General features: G+C 36.8%; 1 long non-coding RNA gene across 1 annotated transcript in view; it reads left to right on the forward strand.

Moving 5' to 3' along the window:
• Positions 1-23,546, forward strand: part of LOC116662652 — a 217,338-nt gene that overhangs the window by 35,554 nt on the left and 158,238 nt on the right. The window contains exon 2 of the long non-coding RNA XR_004318631.1: positions 15,829-15,976. This is a non-coding gene — a long non-coding RNA (uncharacterized LOC116662652). The remainder of the gene's footprint in view (positions 1-15,828; positions 15,977-23,546) is intronic.

A 23,546-nucleotide genomic window follows, 5' to 3' on the forward strand; every position in this document is an offset into this window, starting at 1 on the left:
TGCACAAGTCTTATTTTAAAGGATTGCTGGCTTTTTATCATAGATTTTGAACTTCCTAAAGGGTATGTAAATAGTAAATATGTATTAAAAACTAGACTCATATTTATCATATGTGAAATTACACACATGCAATAATAGTAACTATCTCCTTGCCCCTCTACCCTGTCTAATCTTCATCTCCTGCCCACAGGCATTTTTACCTGTCCTAGCCTGACCTGGGATGTCTTGGATGCTCACAGTCTGTCTAGTGAGCATCATACTGTGTGGTAATACTCTTTGTGATAGGACTATCACAAACAGATACTTAGCACAAACACACGCTCCTGGAATTTGCTTTTGGAACATGAGAGGCACTTTAGAATAGATTACTTTTGAACTGAGTTTGCGTTATATGAACATATACTTATCAACAAGACTGAAATATCTTAAATATGCTGTGGAACTGAAAACTTGCAGACCTTTTATGTAGTTCAGAGGTGAAGACAGTTTTTGCTCACTAAGACATCCTAGGGTGTAAACCACTCAGGGAATCCAGTCATGTAAGCTTGGAAACTTATTTTTCCTTGTCAGAACTTCCATGTTTTTAAGATACAATAATATAAAAAGAGGAATTCTTTCTTTAGGCATCATCCCTTCCTTCTGATAAAGTTCTACATCACATTCCTTGTCACACAAATTTGACACCATGCACATCCCACTGTGGCAAACACAAGTGGCTTCTTACAAGAAACATTAGGTGCTTAAGGCTTAGAGAAGGTAGGAGAGTTGTTCCCAGATATTCAACAAGTTGTCAGGTGAAGAGTACCCCCAAGGACTGAACTGGAGGTAGAACTAATGGATGGCATATTTTATAGGGGCCCATATTTAGATTTAGCTTAATGAGAAGATTCCTAAGAATTGTAATTATTTAACAAAAGAACCGATTTCCCTGAGATATTTAAGAAAGGGCTGTATGATATTTTTCAGATTACCAAATAGAGGCAAAAGGTTTAATCTAATTCCTCAGTATCCAAGGTAATGGGCTCTCAGAATATCCTAAAAAGAAAAAAGTCAAAATAATATAATATCTTGGTCCTGCTGGACACACTGACAACCTGAATTGTGAAGAAACTTGTTTATCCTGCCTCAGTCTTTATTTGTTTTTTGTTTTTTTTGTTGTTGTTGTTAGTTTGGTTTGGGTAGGGGGAGGTAATTAGGCTTACTTACTTCTTAGAGGAGGTAGTGGGCATTGAACCCAGGACCTCATGCATGCTAAGCTTGTGCTCTACCACTTGAGCTGTACCTTCCCCCACACCTCAATCTTAGAACCACCTCCACATATTTTTTTTTCAAAGAGTGGAGTAAAGATACTCTAAAGGGCATAGGGGATATGCAAGAAGGAAATACAAATGAGCTGAGTGGGCACTGTGGTGAATTAGAGCCAAACTCTGATTTGAAATGCACGCACCTAAGGCTTCCTTTTGCCTTGTGGAAACTGAGACCAAATGTTGCCAAATCTGCAGAATTTTCAAGGAAAGCAGGGAATTGATTTTTTTGCATGTGAAAGTCTTGATTTTGTTTAAGTGTAGGCAACTAAGTGCATTGAAAACACAGTGCAGAAATGAGGGTAATGGTGGTTAAAAGAAAACTGTCTGCAAATCAAATTTGGCCTTAAGCCACCTTCTTGTGATATCTACTCCAAGCAAAGAGATAATAAAATGAATAAGTAACTACTGTGGTCACAGATGAGAGCACAGATGAGAATTCATGATTTATGTGTCATGTATCATAGACTTTGTCATCATTCGTACCATGTAATGTCTTGATCATGGAGCATGGGTCGACTAAACACGTTCACTGTCTTCAGAGCACTACAGATTCTTGACAATGCTATGGCATTGTAAAAATATTCTAATACACACGTCCAGTCAGGGCTTTTCTGCATACCACCATCAACAGTGCACAGTATTGGAGGTAGGATGAATCAGTGGAATCAGAGAGGCCTGAGGTAATATTCCTATGTCCCTACTCACCAGCAGGTGACCTCAGAAGGTCACTTAACCTACCTGAGTCCTAGGTTCTGGGTCTGCAAAATGGGGAAACTGATACCTCTTAGGGAGGTGTGGTTTGAATGGAAGGAGGATATGGAGCACCCAGAAAAGGAACTCAAAAATTATTTTCCTGGGTTTTTCCCTAAGATCTTCCCCTCTCACTCATTTAAGATGATTTTCTAATGAAAAAGATGAGTAATTGTCTGGGTTTATTCAGGAAAAACAAATAAACAAATAAGTGAATTTAAAAAAATATCAAACAACAAACAACATAACCAACATAGCTGATGGAGTGGCTAATATTATATGTCATCTTGGCTGGACCACATTGCCCAAATTTGGTCAAACATTATTCTGGATGTTTCTGTGAAGTTGTTTTTTAGGGTAAGATTAACATTTAAATTGGTAGACTGTGAGTAAAGCAGATTATTTCCATAATGTGTATGGGCCTCCTCCAATCAGTTGAACATCTTAATAAAACAAAGGCTGACCTTCCCTGAGCAAGAAGGAATTCTGGTAGCAGATGTCCTTTGGACTCAGAATGCAACTCTTTTCCTGGGTCCCTAGCTTGCTGGTCCTACCCTGTAGATTTTGAACTTGTACCTCCACAGCCATGTGAGCTTAAAATCTGCCAGTTGTTTAAAATGAATGAATGAATCAATCAATCTCTCTTTATATATATATATAAAATCAGGGAGCTGTTATGTATATCATATATATTGCATATATCATATCATATCATATATGATACATACATATATATATCGTATATCTATGTGTCAGGGGACTGGCTTGAATATCCATTGTGTCAGAGCTGGGCAGAGATCAAGTTAGAGTTCAGAAGAAGAAAGATTTTGCTACTTTTCTTTCATAAAATTGGAGCAGCCTTTATAGAGAAGGTAGATGTGTATAAATTCTTTAAAAACAAAGGAAGAGAATATAAACCTTGACCAAGAGCTTTTAAAAATTAGAAAAAATGTGAAAAGAAAATGTTGATGTGATCATCACTTGGTATGTCTTATTGGCTCTTTTAGTTGAAAGAAGGTATGAATCTCTGAATTGAGCAACTAACAGTAAGCAGAATTTCAGATACAGCATCTAGGCTTCACTTCTGAAAGCTGCTTAAAATCTAGTGGGATCAGGGCCCCTTAATGTGACAGTGCAAGGCCTTGCTCTCCTGATATGACATCTTCTGGGTTCTCTGAGCAGGGAACACCCAAACTGGGATCCAGACTTATATTAACTGAAAAGACCTGGATAATTGCCACCACTGAAAGTTTGGCAGCACTCATTAAATTAAAGCAGTGCCTAGTCATCATTTTTAGGTTAAAGTGTTAAATAGATTCTTCACTCTTTCTTCCTTATGATACTATTTTCATACAGATTCCATCTTACATTTATAATTCATTTTGCCTTAATTTCCTCTCATTATGTCAAAATTTATCAAATATTTTTGTCTGAGTTTTCTTTTTTTAATTTCTTCTATTCCTTCCCTATTACCACAATATTTCTTTTACTTCAAATATTGCTCCCATTTGGCATTAGTCTTTTAAAATACGTGCGTAAGAGTGTTATATCCATGGGAACAATGATCTACATTCAAATGTCTTCTCATATTTTTTATTTCTTTGTAAGACTCTAAAGAAGAAAAAAAGTAATGAAATTTTATATTGCCTTCCTCCCCCCTCATCACAATGCAAATCTGTTTCCCACATGTACAAGCCTGCCTCCCCCTTGTTTTTTTCCAGGCTTAGTCAATAGTAACCACCATTCATCAAGTCACCCAAGACACAATCACCAGAGACTGATGCCTCTTCCTTATTTTTCAAGTCCTGTGTATCCGTAAGTCCTTCACTGTACACACTCCCTGGCATCTCTCATATCCTACCCTCCCCTCTCCCCCCTGCCAACTCTGCTGCCACTGCCACAATTGAAAGATCCTAATAATCTTCCAGCTGGACTATTTCAGTTGCCTCCTGCTTCTGTTGTCACCTCCTTTATTTATTCAGAAACTATTTTTGAGATCCTACCATCAACTGTGTTAAACACTATGTTGAGTGTTGATCACGTTGATCAGTACCCTAATAGACTTTATAGTTTAGTAGGGGAGGGAAGTGTGAATCCAATGATCAAAAAAATACATAAGCACAGAATCTCAGCTGCCAAATTAATTTTCCCAAATGTGAATCTCTTCACAGAGCTAAAAATCTTTCATTATCTTCCCATTTCCTTTAGGATAAAAAAACCCAACCTAGTAATGGCTGCCAGGCCTCCCAGACCCCGGTCCCTGAGGGTCTTCTCAGTTTCTTTCCCTCAACACTAGCATCTCTCTTCTCTCCCTACCACTGTGACAGTTCACCAGGCAGGTCGGAACGTGTGCAGCTGCCTGCTTTTACTTATGCACTCTCCTCCCACTTCTCCTATCTTGGCGCCCTCCTCTCTGCTAGGCTAAAACTGATGAACTTTCCCAGAGTCAACTCAAACATGAACTCTGTTTTTTGAAAACATTCATGCCATCCCCTACATGTGACACAGCCCACCTTTGTCTCTCTCTATACCTTATTTAGACTTGTCTCAGCCTTGTACCACTTCATCACCTTTACATGAACATCTTACCCACTAGGTTAGAAATGTCTTGAGGTCATGGACCATGTTTTGTGTTTCATCTCTGCCAATTCTTAAGGCTGGCACGTGGTAAAAATAGTTGATTGCAAATGAGTATGTGCATGAATACATAGAGTTTCTGAGAGTTTATTTTTATTCCTTCTCAGCTAGAGTTTTGGGAGAGAATTAAGCCCTACTGCTGTAAAACAGCTACCATATTTAATGAATTAATTCTCTCCTATAAGTCTAGAAAGGAATTACCTATGGACCCTGGGAGAATTGAGAAAATAGTTACTCAAGTAGGACGCACTTTTTCACAGAACCATGATTGGCAAGGATTGTACACATGAGGGGAAATATTAGATTATAGGATATATATTAGTTGCATAATGTGAAGCTGCCAATATCTAATCACTTTCTTTTATTGAGTTATAGTCAGTTTACAGTCTAATGACTTTTGACCTACAAAAATGACAAATTTATATATATAGCTCAAACTACACGTATTTAATGTTGAAAAATTTTTGCTTATCTCATGTTTATGAAATGATTTATTACTGTTCTAATTTGTATTTACTGGATTATGAGAAAGCCCAAGAATATTTTTATAAGCTTTTGACAGTTTGGTTTTCTTTTCCCAATCATAATCTTTGCCCCTTTCTCCAGTGGATCTCTTGTCTTTAAACACACCCTTAGTGTGTGACAGGAAATATCCTCTCCTTGTCTTTAGACCATTAAATTTTTTTCTGTATGGTATCAATTTATGCAGAAATTTAAATTTCACTAAAATCAAAATTGTTGATCCTTTCCTTTAAAGGTTTTCTTATTTAAGAATCATTTTCTGTTTTGACATGAAAATACATTTTCTGTATCACCTCTAAAAGTTTTAAAGTTTTGGATGTTATGTTTAGGTTCTTAATATGTTTAGACTTTAATTTTATGTGTAGGGTGAGATGGGAATCTACTGTAACTTTCCCCACCACTTCACCTTGCCTCCTCAAACCCACTTACGATCTAGAAATTAAGGATTAGAATCCAGCACACGCAGGGGCTTCTGTTGTGCTGAAGCCTCTATTTGATTCAGCACTCACCTATTGAATATTTAGACTATCCTTTCTGCTAATATTTACTATTTCAATTGTGACAGTTTTATAGTTTCTTTATATACAGGTGAAGAATTCCTGTATTTGTCATTGGTCTTCAAAATTATCATAAATTTTCTTTGCTTTTTATTCTATTATGAGCTATTAAGATCAATTTACCAAGTTTCACCTAAAAATATATTGTGATTCTTAAGAAAACAATTTGTTATTTGAGTCAAAACAAAATCGAAATGATAAATTTTTATTCATGTGTTTGAAGTCTCTTTTAATCTATAATTCTTCTCACCTTCTCTCTTTTTGTTTCCTTTATAATTTATTAAAAAAAAACCAAGCAAATTATGTGAACTGTGAGTTGCTCACAAAAACATAGTCTGATAGTTCCTGATTGCATTTTCAAGGCATCCTTTAACATGTTTCTCTGGCCTTTGTTTTTTCTATAAATTGCTAGTTAGAATTAGATGAACAGATTCAGGTTTGATTTTTTTTTCCTATTGCACAACTCCATCAAAGATAGTACTGTACACTTTAATCAAGAAACAGAATGTATAGTTATAGCTTCTGTGTTATGGTAGCATCTTTGATTGCTGCCTAGATCTACTAATTCATTTGTGGGTGAAAAGTAGTGATACTTTAATTCTATCATTCCTTCTTCATTTACTGGAAGGATGAATACATCCACAAAGAAGAGCTTTTCTTTGCCAACTGTTTCATTACTCTGAAATGCAGTTTGTATACAAGAGGCAAGATGAATTCTTGATACTTTTCTTCTTTTATCAGTTTCTAAAGCAGTGGGCTAGTTTTCTAGCATCCTTCGAAGGTGATCTTTAGTATTGTTTTAACTCATTGCTATAAACATATTTGATACTTCTTAATCCATTCCAAATTATTGTCATCATTGTTATCAAATTGTTCCATCTTTGAACAGTCATGTGGCTCCATCCAGGGCTGGCTTCATCACACAGGACCCTACACACTGAGTTTGTTAAGATTGATGTGTAAGAGTGAATCTTCTATTGGTGAAATTGTGGAGAAAGAAAAAGAACTTTGTTGTAGTTTTGCTACCGTACCTCAAACTGCAAAAGATACAGCCCAAGTGTTTGGTAAATGCTTAGTTAAGATGGGAAAGGCATTAAATTTGTACAATTAAATATCTTGAGAGAGAGAGAGAGACCTTGTGCACATTACTTTTATTATAATATATTGCTATAGTTGTCCTACTTTATTATTGGTTATTGTTAATCTCTCACTATGCCTCATTTGTAAATTCAACCTTATCATAGGTACGAATGTGTAGGTTCAGTACTGTCTGCAGTTTCTGGCATCCATTGGAGACCTTTGAACATATCCCTTACGGATAAGGGGAAACTACTGTACTTCTGTCTCTACAGGGCGAACTCTTCTCCCTGTGTGTCTCTTCTCTGTGTGTTTCTTATAAGGAAAACTGTCATTGGATTTAGAGCCCACTAGGATAATCCAGATGATTTCATCTCAAGGATTTTAACTTAATTACATTTGCAATGAATTTTTTTCCCAATAAGATACTTCAGTGATGGGGGTCAGGATATGGGCATATCTTTTGGAAGGGCCACTGTTCAACCCACTTTAGGCCTCATGCTTGGTTTAATGCTCCACTGTTGCTATCTTTAAATTCTTCATAATTTTATCTTTGAACTGGTGTTTTCGATGTGAAGTCCAATAGGAAAATGGAGCATGTACCGTTTGTTCCCTGTTCCCTGAGGCCACATTTGTTAACAGTATTCACAATGCCATGAGTACAGGCTTAAAGTAGACCCATGATTTTCTCTACTGAGGAATATGTGATTTCCTCAGTGAGACTCAAAGCAAATACAAGGTAAGGATGCGGGTCTGTGACTGAGTGGTGGGTCACTGACAGCCCTGAGCTGTACTTCCCATTTAAATAAGAATGTGCTTCTAATGATAAAAGAAGGCAAGTGATATTGCACGTGAGTAAATTCTTTAAAACAATTTTATTGTTATTTCTTTATTTTGGGGGGATAACTAGGTTTATTTATTTTTTTAATGGAGGTACTGGGGATTGAACCCAGGACCTAGTGCATGGTAATGCATGCACTATGCCCTGGAGCTATATTCTCCCCTCTAAAATGCTTTTGCATTTGCATTTAAAACTGGAATTGTACAATACAAAGATGAATGGTGACATTTATGCAAATAATTCAAATTTTTGATTTTCATTACTTAGAATGACATAAAATAGCAAATAAAATGTCATAACAAGTCGAGAGTATATAGAGGAAAGAAAAGGTCTTTATATTTTAGTACGTTTAATGCCTTTTTTTCTTGTGTTTAGAACAAGGGGCCTACAATATTTTATTTTGCCCTGTAAATTATATAATTGGCCCTGATTCTGTCTTTAGACAGTCATGATGGTGCCTGAGTCCTTTGGATAGAATTCATATATTTTAGTGTAGAGGTCCTCTACATTTTTTGCTAGATATAATTCTAAGCACTTGATAAATTTCAGTGCCAAAGTAAAATTTGTTTGCTGTTACATATTAAGTCAAATTGTCAAGCAGTTCTTAAGATTTGCTTGCCACATTTACACAAATTAGATCAATAAGGTAATGAGCCAAAATGGATGTACATGATTTATAACTCATGGCACAACATGTTTACATCAGTTCCCTTAACCCACCTCTCCAAATTCCATGGGGGTGATAACAGAGTGGGCTTGGGGAACACTGTCTACACAGGTTTGGGTTGCAGTTGAACAACACTGAGTATTAGAAACATTTAATCATATAAGAAGCTGCTTCAAACCTGCTCATTCTCCCCTCAAGAGAGAGGAGGGTTATTATCCAGGAGTGTAAGCATATGGCTCCAGAGAGTTAAGTCTCTAAATCTCTCCAGAACCATATATTGTCTCTTGCTTCCAAGTCCTTTGCTATTCAAACTTGCCTCCTTGTTCAGAAAGCCTGGACTGTGCAGAAATGAAAATATTCATGGAGGATTTTTTCAAAACTATAAATTCACTTCAATAAGAATTCTTAATTGTTGGTGGATTTCTCAGTTAATTAGTTAATTGAAATTTTAATACATATATAATCATATCTTCTGTGAATAATGGCAGTTTATTTCTCCATTTCTGATCTTCAAACCTTTGATTTCGTCTTGCCTCACTACATTGCTTGGAACCGCCAATCAGTGTTGGAGAAAAACAGGGTTAGTGAGTCTCCTGGCTTATCCCCCACTTCACAGAGAAAGTGTTCATTATGTATGGTATTAGGTTGTTGTAAATAACTTAGATTAAGGAAGTTCTCTTTTCTTTTTAATTTGCTTACAGTTTTTTAAAGATATAAATGGGTATTGAATTTTTTTGTCCAAAGCTTCTTTGGCCTCTGTTTACACATAATTATATGTCTCTACTTTTTGCTGTTAATATGGGAAATTATCCTGATATATTTTTGAGTGTTAGACAACCTTTGCCAACTTAAAACCCCATTTGATTGTGATGTATTATCCTTTTTATTTGTTTCTGGGTGGAATTTTCTAATACTTTGGGATTTTTACATCTAAGTCCCTTAGAGTGTATGGTCTGTAATGATACTGACATTAATTACTGACATTAATTCTTTAAATATTTGAAGTAATTCACCTGGGAGTTCATCTAGACTTGGTATTTTTTTATGTAGTGGGGAAGGTTTAAATAAAGAATTCAGTTATTTTAATAGATACCAAACTCTTTAGAATTTTTCTTTTTCCAGTTTTGATCAGTTCTCTTTCCTTCTCTTCAAGGAAATTGTTCTTTTTATCTAAACTTAAAAATTCATTGAATTTTGAACTTATCTTTACTATGCCCGTCTATTTTCTTTGAGGTTGATTTGCTTTATTTAACTTCTTGAATTGAAAAATCGTATTTTTATTTTTTTTTAGCTTTTTCTTTTCTAGCAATCTAGCAATCTTTTGAAAATTGTACCTTTTTCTCTGAGTACTGTTCTAGTTACATCCTACAAGTTTAAAATTTTGATAAGTCATATCTTCATTATTATTAAAATCTTTTCTGCTATCTTTTGGATTTTGAAAGAAGTCATCCAGAGCACGTGCCCACCAGTTGACCTGTGAGCTGGATTTGGGCAATTGGAGGCTCCTTACCTCCTCCTTGTCCTTGGGATGTACATTCTGCCTACAGTTCCCCTCAGTGAGAACTAGTTTCAAGGCTGCAGCATTGAGAGAGTTATGTGTTGCTGAAATCATCTGGACGCTATATGTAACTGAACCCAGTTAAGGCCTCCAAATAAACTTAATTCAGATGGTGGGTGTGAAGATCTGCTCTCTTACAGCTGCCCAAGACAAGCCTCCTGTGTACATTTGTTTGCTTATTAAACTTGCCACCTGCCAATCTGTAGTGGACTGCCTCTTTCTTTGGTCTCTCCTTGCCCTCTATATGGCAGCTAGTTTGCAAATGAATAGATTTCTTTTTGATTTATGGATATTTACAAGTGTTTTGCTTAGTTTTCAAACACTGGGTCCTTTGCTAAATATCTTCATGTGACTTATTTCAAGCTTTTAAAATTTATTTCTAGCTTGGTCATTATGATCAGAAAAAAACCTGCTTATCTTATCAACTATTAGAATAATAGAACTATTTCTCCTTTATTTTAATAGATTTTTTTCTCCAAATATCAGTCTTTAATTGATAGCCAAGCTATCAATAGATGTTTTGAAGCTGTGTTGTTAAATGAATAGAGATGTAGAACTAGTTCATCTTTCTGGTAGATTGGCTCCCCTATCATTATAAAATGCTCCTTTAATCTCTGGTAATGTTCTTGCCTTAAAATTTTCTTCGTCTGACTTTGTGTTTAAGTTTCCATGGTGCATCTTTTGCCATTTTATTGCTTTCAACCTTTCTCTGTCCTTATATTTTGAACTTGTCTCTTAAAGTAACTCAGAGTTAAATATTGCATTTTAAAATCTTAAATGATAATCTTAGTCTTTGAATGGTAGTATTTAATTGCTTATACTTATGTAATTACATATATTTTTGGGTTTAAATTATTTGACCTCTCTGCTTTTTATTTCTTTTAATTTTTTAATCTCCCCTTATTGTATTAATCAAATATATTTTTATTATTTCTTTTCCTCTCATATAGTTTAATTATTAGTTATATTTCAATTCCTAGAGACTAAAGCATGCATATTCATTTTGCTACAAGCTCATATTATTTTACCACTTTTAAAAATTCTAGAACCTTAGAGCACTTTAGCTAATTCACGTTTTCTGCCTCTTACTTTTTTTGTGCATTTTAAATCTAGATAAATTTTAATTATTTTCACAAAACATTTTAATTATTTTCAAAGCTAATAGTCATTTATATGTATTTTTTTTGCATTTCTTTGGTTTCACACGTTTGACAAATTCTTTTAGCTCTTTTTAAAATTGCAGGTCTACTGGCAATTTTTAAAACATTTGTAATAAAAATGTATTCATTTTGCCTTCAACTTTGAATATTTTTTCTAGATATAGAATTCAAGGTTGGCAGTATGTCAGCTTTGTTTTCCGGTTTTTATTATTTCTTTTGAAAATTAGCTTTAATCTTTCAGTAGCACCTTTAAAATAAAATGTCTTCTTTTATCTGACTAGTTCATATTTTCCCTTGTTTTTGTTATTTTAGCACACCTTTAATAATTAACCTAGGTTTTTTTTTAAATTACTTTCAAAAGAATTTTTATTTTTCTCCCCGCTCTACTCCTGCTAAGTTAAGGTAAATGTATGATCTTTCAAAATTTTGGAGGATAACAACTTAGATCTCTCTGGATCTGGTGCCTAATTTGTGGGTAGATGTTTGAAATTTCCAATTTAATTTTTAAAATTGTTATAAGATAACACAGATTTTTAAGAGAAACTTTTTTTAGATCTCAGTATTGTAACGTATATTCTTCTATAAAATTATTTCAAGTTTTCAAATTTATTGCCAAAAATGTTCTAAGCATTCTCTCCCTCCTTCCATCCTTTCCTCTCTTTCTCTATCATCTTTGTTTTCTTCTTTATTTTCTTTCCTCTGTAGCTTGATGATATGACTATAATTTAAAAAAGCATTTTATAAAGCATTCCCATGAGTTTATTTTGGAAAGGAAGACCATGTAACTTTAGTAATACTAGTAACTTAGTAACCATGTAACTAACAGTAATCATATTGCCCACAAGTCAGACCCATTTAGATTCATCAGGATATTTTCTTGCTATGAGTGAACAAAACAGAGACCTAGGTGTATTACTTCTCTGATAGAATCCAGTTCCCTTTCTGTGGGATGGTGGTGGCTTATAATTTGTAATAGTTTATAATCCTGTGCTAATTCTATTTTTATTGCTCTAAATTTTGATCTATGCTTTTCCCCCTTTTCTGTTCTCTTCTTTTTTTAAGAAGAATATAGGACCATTTCAACTCACCTGCCATAGCTGGAAAAGAGAATCCAGTTCTGGCCATTATAATAAATTAAATAATAAAAATAAATGTCAATATAAAAACAATGTATTTCACTCAAACAGATGTACATTATAGAGATGTCATAGCCCTTTCCTTATCTATTGCAGTATTTTAAGCAAAATTTTCTCCTCTAGTTTGAATAACTCCTCCCTGTTTGCACATGAGAATTCATCTGCCTTGTCTTTACCCTCAGATACGATTTTTTTTTTAATGCCTGGAATGGAGCTGACTGTGGACTGAAGGCATAGAGACAAGTTACCTAGTGATTATTTTTCTTGGCTGTTACATCCTTGATAAACCTCGCTCTCCTAATGTTGCAGAAATGATTCCCTTCAGGAACTATTTAGACATATGAAAAGATGCTCAATATCACTAAGCATCAGGGAAATGAAAATTAAAAACACAATGAGGTATCACCTCACTCCTGTCAGAATGGTTATTATCAAAAAGAGAAGTAACAAGTGTTGGCGAGGATGTGGAGAGCAGGGGACCCTATTACATTGCTGGTAGGAATATAAATTGGTGCAGCCATTATGGAAAACAGTATAGACAATCCTCAAAGAACCCAAAACAACCCAGAATTACCATATGATCCAGAAGTTCCACTCCTAGGTATTTATCTGAAGAAAATGAAAACACTAATTAGAAAAGATATATGCACAACTGTGTTCATTGTAGCATTATTTACAATAGCCAAGATATGGAAGCAACATAAGTGCCCAACAGTGGATGAATGGATAAAGAAGATGTGATATATATACATATACATATATATATATATGTATATATATGTATATATACACACATATATATAGTGAATATTACTGTCATAAAAAAGAATGAAATCTTGCCATTTGTTAAAATATGGATGGACGTAGAGTTACACTAACTGAAATAAGTCAGACTAAGAAAGACAAATACTATATGATTTCCATTACATGTGAAATCTAAACAACAAATGAAAACATAGCAAAACAAAAACAGAGTTATAGATACAGAAAACAAACAGGTGGTTGCCATAGGGGGAGGGAGTGAGGAATGGAAAGAAATGGGTGAGGGAGGATAAAAGGTACAAACTTCCAGTTTCAAAATCAATAAGGCGTAAGTGTGAAATGCACAGTGTGGGGAATATAGTCAATAACTATGTAATCCTTGCATGGTGATAGATCTTATATAGACTTGTGATCATTTTGAAATACATAGAAATATCAAATCACATGTTGTGTAACAGGAACATAGTGTTGTAGGTCAATTATACTTCAAAAACAAGCAAACTCAGAAAAAGATTTAATTTGTGGTTTAGGGATTCAGGTAGGGGAGGCGGAACTGGGTGAAGGCAGTCAAAAGTTACAGACTTCCAGTTATAATAGAAATAAGTACTAGGGCTGTAATGTACAACATGATAAATATAATTAAAACTGTTGAATGTTATGTATGAAAGTTGTTAAGAGATTAAATCATGAGTTCTCATCACAAGGAAAAAATATTTTTTCGATGTATCTACATGAGATGATGGATACTCACTAAACATATCATGATACTCATTTCTGGACGTATGTTAGTCAAATCATTATGCTGTTATACTTTAAACTTACACAATGCTGTATATCAATTATATCTCAGTGAAACTAGACAAAAAGGACTATTTAAGGACTACTATCTTAAGAAAATACGGAAGATCATATTTTTCTGTTTCTTTACCTATCAAGTTTTGTTTGTATGATGGAAATGTTATGTTCATTAATGTATAGTGTTTTTTGTCTTCCTTGGAAGAGTTTGACAGGCAAGTGAGGTTCTAGGTAATCCTGATTATGAGGGTTGTTCCTAAGCTTTCAGAGAGTGTATCTAGAAAAACTTTTATTTTAGTGCTTCTTTAAGATTACATCTAAGGAGTGACAAACCTGGGATTTCTCCTGAATGTCCTGGGTGGTCAACCAGGTCTCTTCTCTTTAATTGGCCAAATTTCAAATATCTCTCAGATCTGGATTCTGAAACTTGTTAAACTAAGTTGTTCTTTACTCAGCTTTTGGTTACCCATTGAAGTCTCACCCAATTGAAAAGTGCCTTTAGGAAGAAAGGTAGTAACATTGCAAAGCTTACCTCATTTTGTTTCCCCTCTTTCAAGGATCACAGTCTGAGGCTATCTATTGTTCTATATCTGCATATAATTACTGCATATGTTTTGCTCAGTTTCCTAGTTGTTTATGGAGAGAGGCAGGTCTGATGTCAGTTTCCCTGTTGTGAATGGAAGCAAAAGCATTAGTCAATATAATTAAAAGTTAAGAATTAAGTTTTCCTTGAATTGGGGAAAGGAATTCTGTTATTCTGTTATGTTCTGTTATATTCTCCAAGGATACTTGGAATGTATTCCAAATTTGATTTAAAAATGTAGTAAGTTTTATATAATATAAAGATCAAATTCCTTAATAGTGATTTCTTGCCTCTTAATCTTAAAGAATGTACAAAGAAGATTCCTTTCTCCAGTGAATGGCAGTCAAAACTTTTCTATAAAAGGCCAATTGTTAGCAGTAGAATGGATATTGATCGAACACATTAAATATTTCCCTGAGAAAACTATCAAAGAATTGACAAAACTAGAACCATGTTAAAAATATACATGTACAGCCCAGAGAACCGATGGAATAAATAACAGAGGAATTTAGAAGTAACTTTTAAAATCCTTGGTAAATGTTTTTGTCATGCTTCAGAATTGCCAATCATACTCTCTAAATCACAGTAATATTGAACTTAAAATAAAATCTGGTTTGCATATCTTTTCTATTTGATATGACACACTGTAGTTAACCTGCCATTTTCAAAAACAAACATACTATTAAATAAATTGAATTAGTCATCCAGATAGCATTTACCTATTTCCTCAAACACTGAAGAAGAGAAAGAGCAGATAAAGATGTAAAATGATAGCGTGAGTTTTTCTGGATCACTAAGGACCTATCACTGCACATTGCCAAACTGTGTACTCATAACTGCTCAGCTGTATCAATTAGAAGAATAGCATTGTTACTCACAGAACTCTGTCAACAGTGTGTTCTTGATTATATAGTTGACTTTAGGGCTATTGAATGTTTTCCTCTTTTAATATTTTCTCTCTAACTCTGACAAAAGCTTCGTATCATATTGAGGCTAGGGATTAAAGATCTCTACTAAATTGACAAAATGTTGATAATTATTGAAGCTAGGTGCTGGTTTCATGGGGAGTGTTTCCTCTCTTCCTCAGTATCAGCCTTTTGATCTCCCTCTCTCCCTTTTGTCCTCTGGCATCAGCATCAGAGGTTTGTATTTCTCCACGGAACTTTTTATCACCTTGGCTTCATAGCCCTTTCACCTGCAAAATGCCAATCATCTTTGCCTCCATTTATCTCTGGTGGCAATTCCTGTTCTTTCATTTCTTCCTCTTTCACTTAGTCATTCTGAATCTAGAGTCTGCGCTACCATGGACTCCTTGCCTATCCTCAGAGTCCATCATCCCCTTTCAGCGCTGTGTGTGGACTCATGGCCTGTAGCCATCCACAAAGCCAGTAACCAGCAACCATCATGGTTGCTGTTTACTCTCATTTCACTACTGTTCACTTTCTCTTAGAAATTTTTCCTTCCATTTTTTTGTAGTTCCTGAATCTTTCCTGACCTCATGAAGGAATTATCAATGACTGAGATGAACACTGATGAAGTAGCCAGGACAAGATGAAAGAGGCTGACTGTATTCATGGCTCACTGGGAGTTGGATGGTGCAGGCTCTGGAAGATCACCAACTAAGGTAAATGCCAAATCTGGAGGATGTAAAGGCAGGATCGTAACTGGAATTATGGAGCCAATAATTTAGAGCTGGGAAGACTATTAAAACAAAAAGCAGTTGGAATTGAGCATGGGATATGGGGTTGGGGGAGATAATCCTGAGTGTTAGCTTGTTTATTGCCAGGTGTTTGAGGATGGCCCTTGTGAGCTGGCAGAGACATGATAGATGGGTGAGTCAGTCTGGTTTTAAGACCATAGATGGATCAGTCACATAGCTTTTCTGAGACTGTGTCACAAGCAGAGTTTGAATGGCTCTACCTTATGTTTTCCCAGTGGAATTCCTTGATATGGTCTAGTGCCTTCTTAAAATAAGACTTGTTCCCAAATAAGTCCTTTAGCCCCTACCCTTTCAACAGCTCCAAGCAGTGGTGCGATAGGGTGTCAAAAACCGTCACTGCCTAATCTCGTTCTCTACTCCTGGTTGAATGGGCTGAACATGGGTCTATATGCTATTTAAAAGACAACCAAGGAGAGGCTGAGGATCAGGTTAAGGGTAAGTTTCAGATAGTGTGTGATAGATACTACTAGCTCAGAGGGTTCTCTCCTTCAGCACTCGATGGAGGGTGCTTTGTGAATTGAGGAGACTCACTAGGGAAGGTTATCCTCCTTCAGTGACCTGGGCGGTGGTGGGAAAACTGGAGGGACTGTATTAAGTGGCTAATTGGGCTCATTGTGGTGTTCTGTTCTGCAACACTTCCTTATGTTCTTGGTTTCTCAAAGCATGTAACAGGGGTGGGGGCCCTATTCACTCAATTCCATAGATAAATAAAATCTGGCCTCCAGCCCAATGGTAGGAACTAGCATCCACTGAGTGGAAGTGTACAGTGGGTCTAATTGCTTCACCCTTTATCTGTGGCAGCATTTAAACTGACAGATGTATTTCTGTGTGTGTGTCATGATTTTTTTGCAACTTATTGCCAGCATTTTTTCCGTATTATTTTTGTGTTCTTTGATAGCAGTAACTTGACTTCCTCATTCAGGTAAGATTTGCAGTAGCTTAGACAAAAGTGATTTTTGTGTTACATTGAGTAGTCATTCTAAACATGAGGTCTGCGAGTGACTGTGCTGTGATTTGATCAGAGGTAAAGAAAAGAATATTACTCCCTGGCCGAGCACACAGATATACATACATCCATTGTTGAGTTTTCAACCTTTGTGTCTTTCTTTTCGTAGTCACACTATTCTCCACTACATTGCTCTACTACACAACATGCTAAATAACTAATTGACTGTTTCATTGCCCAGGGCTATCTGGTGGTCTCACTGGATTATTTTATGTACTTGGATTAATTGTAGTCATTGCTGGTAATGCTATAGGTTCCCCCATTCCCTTTCCCTTTCCCTCGCCCTGTATTAATTTGATTACCCAAGGTGGCTTTTTGTTGAGAGTACTATATACAATAAGGTATATTATTAGCAGTAGTTTTAAAAATCATTTGCAAGCAAATTGCTGTGTCAATGCCCCATAATAATGTTGACTACTTCTATTTTTCACAAAATCCTTTTTATTTTTTCAGAAATAAGTCATATTCTTAAGAACTTTTGCTCTAAAGTACGAGCCAGTATGCATCATAATGGAACCCCCTCCAGGGTAATAACATTACTCCCGCCATAAGGGGACTGTACATTTAACAGTCAGAAGAAAAGGACCCCTACCTCATCTCAGAGTTGTGCTGCAGTTTTTATTTAAAGTCTTTCCCTCTATTTAGGAAAACTGAAGCTTGTTTTTGAACTGGGAAAGGCATTTTCAAGGACATTTTCTATTCTCCCTAATCCCTGCATGACCTGCCTATGTCAGCCATGCTATTCTGATTCGTAGTTTATTGCTTTCATTTGTCCACTCTTGCTCTTAGTCCCTTTAAAACATCTGTCCTTTAAATCACACAATGCTGCTCCAAGCCTCCCACTCTTCTGCCCATGTGATAGTATCAGGAAACTTTGAAGTGGAAATATTTTCCTTTCTAGGACAGTCTTCGGGTATCAGCACAGAAAGGGTGTCAGTCATGATAATGTATAAAGTTAGGATGAGTTAGATTAAATTTTCCTTACCACTGCTGTTTGAGTTGACTCTTAAAGCACTGGGGGTGGGGAAAAGCACCTTGTTTCCTCAGATCAGAAGCCCATATCAGATGAAATACAATTTTTCAGCTTTAAGGAGTAGAAACCAAGAGAATTGTAATTTGTCTCAAGAGGGCTAACAGTTTGTGCCTAGTGGAAAATTGCCATGTTGACACTTTTGTAATGATCAGATCCTGCCTTGAGTTAGTTTAATAATAGCTCACGCTTGTTGGACTCCTACTATGATCCAGGTCTATGTCAGAGTGCTTTATACACATGGCAGTTGTGAATTTGAGTCTGTAACTCAAATATGCAAATAGAACATACTTCTTTTTTCACTGAGATGCAATTCACATACCACAGAATTCACCCTTTTAAAGTGTACAATTTGGTGGTTTTTAGTATATTCACAAAGTTGTGCAACCATTACCAATGCTTAATTCCAGAGAGTTTCATCACCCCAAGAAGAAATCCCATGCCCATTAATAGTCACTTGCTATTTCCCCTTCTCCCCACAGCCTGGAGTCTGCTGTTCGAATTTCTGTCTCTGGAGATTGGCCTATTTTAGGCATTTGATATAAATTAATTATACAACATATGAACTTTTAAAAATGTCTTTCAAATTTTTTTAAATTGAAGTACAATGTGTAAATCCCTGGTGTACAGTGCATTGTCCCAGTCATGCATATACATCAATGTATGAACTTTTGTGTCTGGCTTCTTTCAGTTAGCATAATGTTCATCCATGCTGTAGCACGAATCAGTATTTCATTCCTTTTTATGGCCAAATAATATTCCATTATATGGCTATATCACATTTAATTCATTCATTAGTTGATGAACGTTTGGATTATTTCCACATTTTGGCTATTATGGATAATGCTGCTATAAAAATGTGTGTACAGCTTTTTGAACATTCATGTACGTTTGTTTTCATTTCTCTTGGGTGAAATGGAATTTCCGGGCCATATGGTAACTACTTTTAACTTTTTGAGGAACTGCCAAACTGTTTTTCAAAGCAGCTGCACCATTTACACTTCCCCATCAGCAATATATGAAGGTTCCAATTTCTCCACATTCTCGAAGACACATTATCTTTTATATTATAACCATTCTACTGGGTGTGAAATCTGGTTTCTCATTGTGGTTATTTTCCATTTCTTATTGTCTACAAGTCAACTTATTTTCTGTTGTAAGTTTCCAAATTGCCAGGCTTAAACTCAGTGATTTTTGTTGTTTTCTACCTGAGGTCACAACAAGATCCTAGAAGACCTGGATGTTGGGCGTCAGGAACTAAGTTGTCTGGTCCCTGATTTATCCACTGCTAAGGCATCCAGCAGCTTGATACACATGGCCAATACACGTACACAGTAATCTCTACCCATCGTGGACGCAGAAACCTTTTGTGAGATGCCTTAGGGTTCCATCTGCATAGGGCCATCAAGCAGCCGTGTATTGCTTTGTTCTGCTATGACCCTAGTGTGTGGTGGGTCCAGGTCCACCTTCCTCACTTCCTTAGCATCTCTAGTTTTCCTGAATCCCGAGGGAATCTAGCCTGTGGGGAATCTTTTTCCCTTCATTGTGTGTCCCACCCCCCAAATCTTTCTTTCTCTTACCTTCAACTCTGGGGCTTAAGATTGTAAAAAAAAAAAAGCCATGAAGGCAAGTATTTTACAAAAAAATTTTTTGGCCACATTATATATTTCCTCCTAGGCAGCATGTATAGAGTCTGCTTCTTGTTTGGGGGACGATTAAATATTTTAGGGTAGGTTACGCCCTCACTTGGCTTCTTTTAAGTGATACTACACAGGCAGCTACCAAACCCCTAGAAGGAGGTGGTCGACAACCAAAGTTACTATCTCAAAAAGTTACCCAGTCTTATATGCATTTTATAATTGAACTCTTACAAACTTAGGAGTATGAATTATTACCCCTATTTTCAGATGGGGATACTGAGGCTCTGAGAGATCAAGTAGAATATTAGGCAGATGATAAATATTGGTTGAAATAATTGAACTTACACAGCATTATATAGTTGATAAGTGATAAAACTGGGAATCATATTCTAAAACTCAATATGGCAGCACTATTTAAAATTTGACCTCATTTGGGGGTTTGGCTCCAAATGCAATCTAACATTGAATGTCATCAGTAAATTCCCCAGACAATATTATTTCTTCTTTTCATACTGAAAAAAAGATGATTTGCATTATAAACATGAATCTGAGGTCTCTTGTGTGCTCTGCAAGTCAGGAAAAGTGTAAATATGTGTGTGTGTAGATGCCATAGAATCTGGATTTTTTTAAAACTCCTTACAGCAAACTTTGCCATGGTGGCTTGACTTGCAGAAGATTGAGTTGGAGCCAGTGTTAAGAGGCGGGATTGAGTGTTAAAGGGGCACTATTGTCCTTTTGAGGGGAGTGATCTTCCTGGTCAATGGAGTTTGGGAAGTTCAACTTTTCTGGGACATTTATCTGTTTCTGTCCCCTCAATAGCTGTGGCCGAGTGAGCTGTGTCCCACTGCACTTGGCTCAGAAATTAAAGTCTCTTCTCAGTGTTGGCCTTACTCACAGAGAGGCCAGGTAATATCAGCAAGCAGGTGAATTTACCTTTTGCAGCTGCTGTCTTGTCTTCCAATACCTTCATTCCACATAGTCGCAGAGGCCCCGCTCTGCCTGTATTTCCTCCCTCATCAAAATGTGCTCCTCAAGGTACTACATCAGTCATTCATGCTACCATGAATTCAGCTAAATTTACCAGGAGTGTGTTTGTATTTTAAGAAGTTTTTCTTGAATTGTAGGGAAAAAAATATTTTTCTTCATTAACAGAATTTTAAGTTCTGTGGAGCCAACTAGCTTATGGGTTGATTTTCTAAAAGTGGGGTTTATGTTGGGCAAATGAATGCTAACACTTAAATAAGACTTAATTCCAAGCCAGACAAGAACTAATGATTTCCATGTATCGTCTCATGTAGTAAACATAATAACAGAGCTTAGATGTAGGTGTTATTATTATACAATTTTACAGGTGAGGACATTGAGGCTCTGCAATGCTAGGTGATTCTTCCCAGTTTATTTGATCAATAAGTGGTGGAACTAGAAATTTGACCCAGGAGTTGCTGACTCCAAAAGTCTTCTCAAGTTGGCTACTAACTAACTCCCTTCATGCTTGTCTTTGAGATCTCAGACAGGTCAGAATACTACCTCTGAAAAAGAGTGAGTTCCCAGTAAATACAAAGAATGACTATACATCAGGCAAAAGAGGTGTGGAATATTATTTAGACGAGGTTATATAAGTGCCTGTTATGGAATAAATATTTGTATCTCCCCCAAACTCATATGTTAAATTCCTAGTTGCCAATATGTTGGTGTTGGGTGTTGGGGCCTTTGGGAGGTGACTAGGTTTAGATGAGGTCATGAGGGTGAAGTCCTCAAGGTGGGATTAATGCCTTTGTAAGAAGAGGAAGACACACCAGAGCGCTTTGTCTTCTCGATGTGAGGACCCAGGGAGAAGGCATCTGTCTGCAAGCCAGGAAGCAAGTCCGCCCCAAAGTCTGAATCTGCTAGCTCCTTGATCTTAGACATCCCAACCTTAATAACTGTGAGACATAAAAGTCTGTTATTTAAGCCACCTAGTCTATGGTGTTTTATTTTAGCAGCCTAAGCTGACAAAAACAACATCCCATCCTAAAATATCAGCAGCCCCGAACTCTTAATCTTCCCAAGAAATCACTGAGGATTATATTCTTCGGGGCCAGGAGGCTTTGGATTCCAAAAGTTCATATTCTCACGTGCCTGTGTGTTCGTGTGTACGTTTATATTAGAGGTGATCATGCCTTTAGCCATTGCCAGCCAGCTAGCCACCATTTCAGCGGTGATTAACTTTTGAACCAACGCTGAAGGGATGGAATCCAGTTAGACTCGCCTTCTTGGGCAAGAGGAAGCAGAGGTGAAGGGAGTGCAAGGAGCAGGGTAAAGTGTGCTCTACAGGAGGCTCCCTTCTCCCCTGTTAACTTGTCTGTTGACACAGGTAGTTGCAGGGGTATTCTGAGGACTGACAGAAATAGACAAATTCTGTAGATGTGTCAGGAAGTTGGTCACCTGCCTTGCAGTGAGGAAAGTGGCATCTGTCATTAGGGCTGTGATTTATGCCTAAGCAGAGAGACAGTTTCTGTAAAGGCAGTTGAACTATGTATTACTGTATTGTCAACATTTCCTTGATCTGGCATTTCTTTTCATCCCACAAACAGACCCAGTTCTCCATCCTGCAGAAACCCCCTTTGTTAAGCTATCAATTTATTTCCTTTTTCAGTAATTTTTCAAACTTTCCAAGGATTTGTATCCTTCTCCCACTTTCTTACTTTTCTTTGGACTTCTGTTCCCCCTTGTAACTGAGCTTCTGTCTTCACCATCCCACTAAGAATGATTTCACTGAGAACATAAAGAAATAAAGCACTGTAAAACTGTCAGCTATCACATCCAAAGGACAGTATTCTACCTCATGCTACTGAACCATCGGCAGCATTTGGCTCCAAGGGTTGTATCCTCCTCCTTGAAACTCCCTCCCGCGTCAGGTGCTATTGTAGTACCCTCTTCCTTCTTCTCTTGTTCAAAACATTCATATATTTTTTCATTCTATGTATTAGCTTTCTAGAACTGCCATAATAAAGTACTGCAAACTGGGTAGCTTAAGCCACAGAAATTTATTATCTCACAGCTCTGAAGGCTGGAAGTCTTAAAGTGTCCTGGGCTGGGGGTGGTCCCTTCTGAGGGCTGTGAGGGAAGAATCTGTTCTCTTTGGCTTACAGACAACCATTTTTACTTTGTGTCATTCACATTGTTTTCTCTCTATGCATTTCTTTCTCTGTGTCCAAATTTCCCCTTTTTATAAGAACATCAGTCATATTGGAATAGGGCCCACCCTAAAGACCACCTTTTAACTTGATGACCTCTGTAAGGACCCCATATCCGCATACGGTCCCATTCTGCTGTACCGGCAGGTAAGACTGTAGCATATCTTCTTTAGGGGTGACGCAGTTGAACCCATAACATTCAACAAACTCGCTTTGGTTTCTGTAATTCACTGACACCGATCTAGGGATTGGTAGTTCAGGTGTACCGTTACTCAGTGCCTACCTTCAAGGAGACTTGGAGCCTAGTGGGGAGACAAACCCAGTCCTGGATTGTGTCTTGGAACTGACAAGACGGAGACTTAATACAACCTTCTGGATGACTCCACAGCCCAATCCTGGAGATTCCCGAGGATGAAAGCAAAAAACCACGAGAAGCCCTGAAAGTGGGAGAGTGACTGTGACAGAAAGGATAGGAAATGACAAGCAGAGGCGGGGAAAGGCCAGGCGCCACAGCGAGGAAGACTCTTGTTGGACACTTTTCTATCACGTTGCCTGGGGTGGCTAGTGGGTGCTTGTTCCCCTCCACAGTGGGGCAGGAGCACATCTCAACACTAGCCCCAGT

The sequence above is a fragment of the Camelus ferus genome, chromosome 3 (genome assembly GCF_009834535.1).
Source record: "Camelus ferus isolate YT-003-E chromosome 3, BCGSAC_Cfer_1.0, whole genome shotgun sequence".
In the NCBI taxonomy this organism is placed as follows: Eukaryota; Metazoa; Chordata; class Mammalia; order Artiodactyla; family Camelidae; genus Camelus; species Camelus ferus.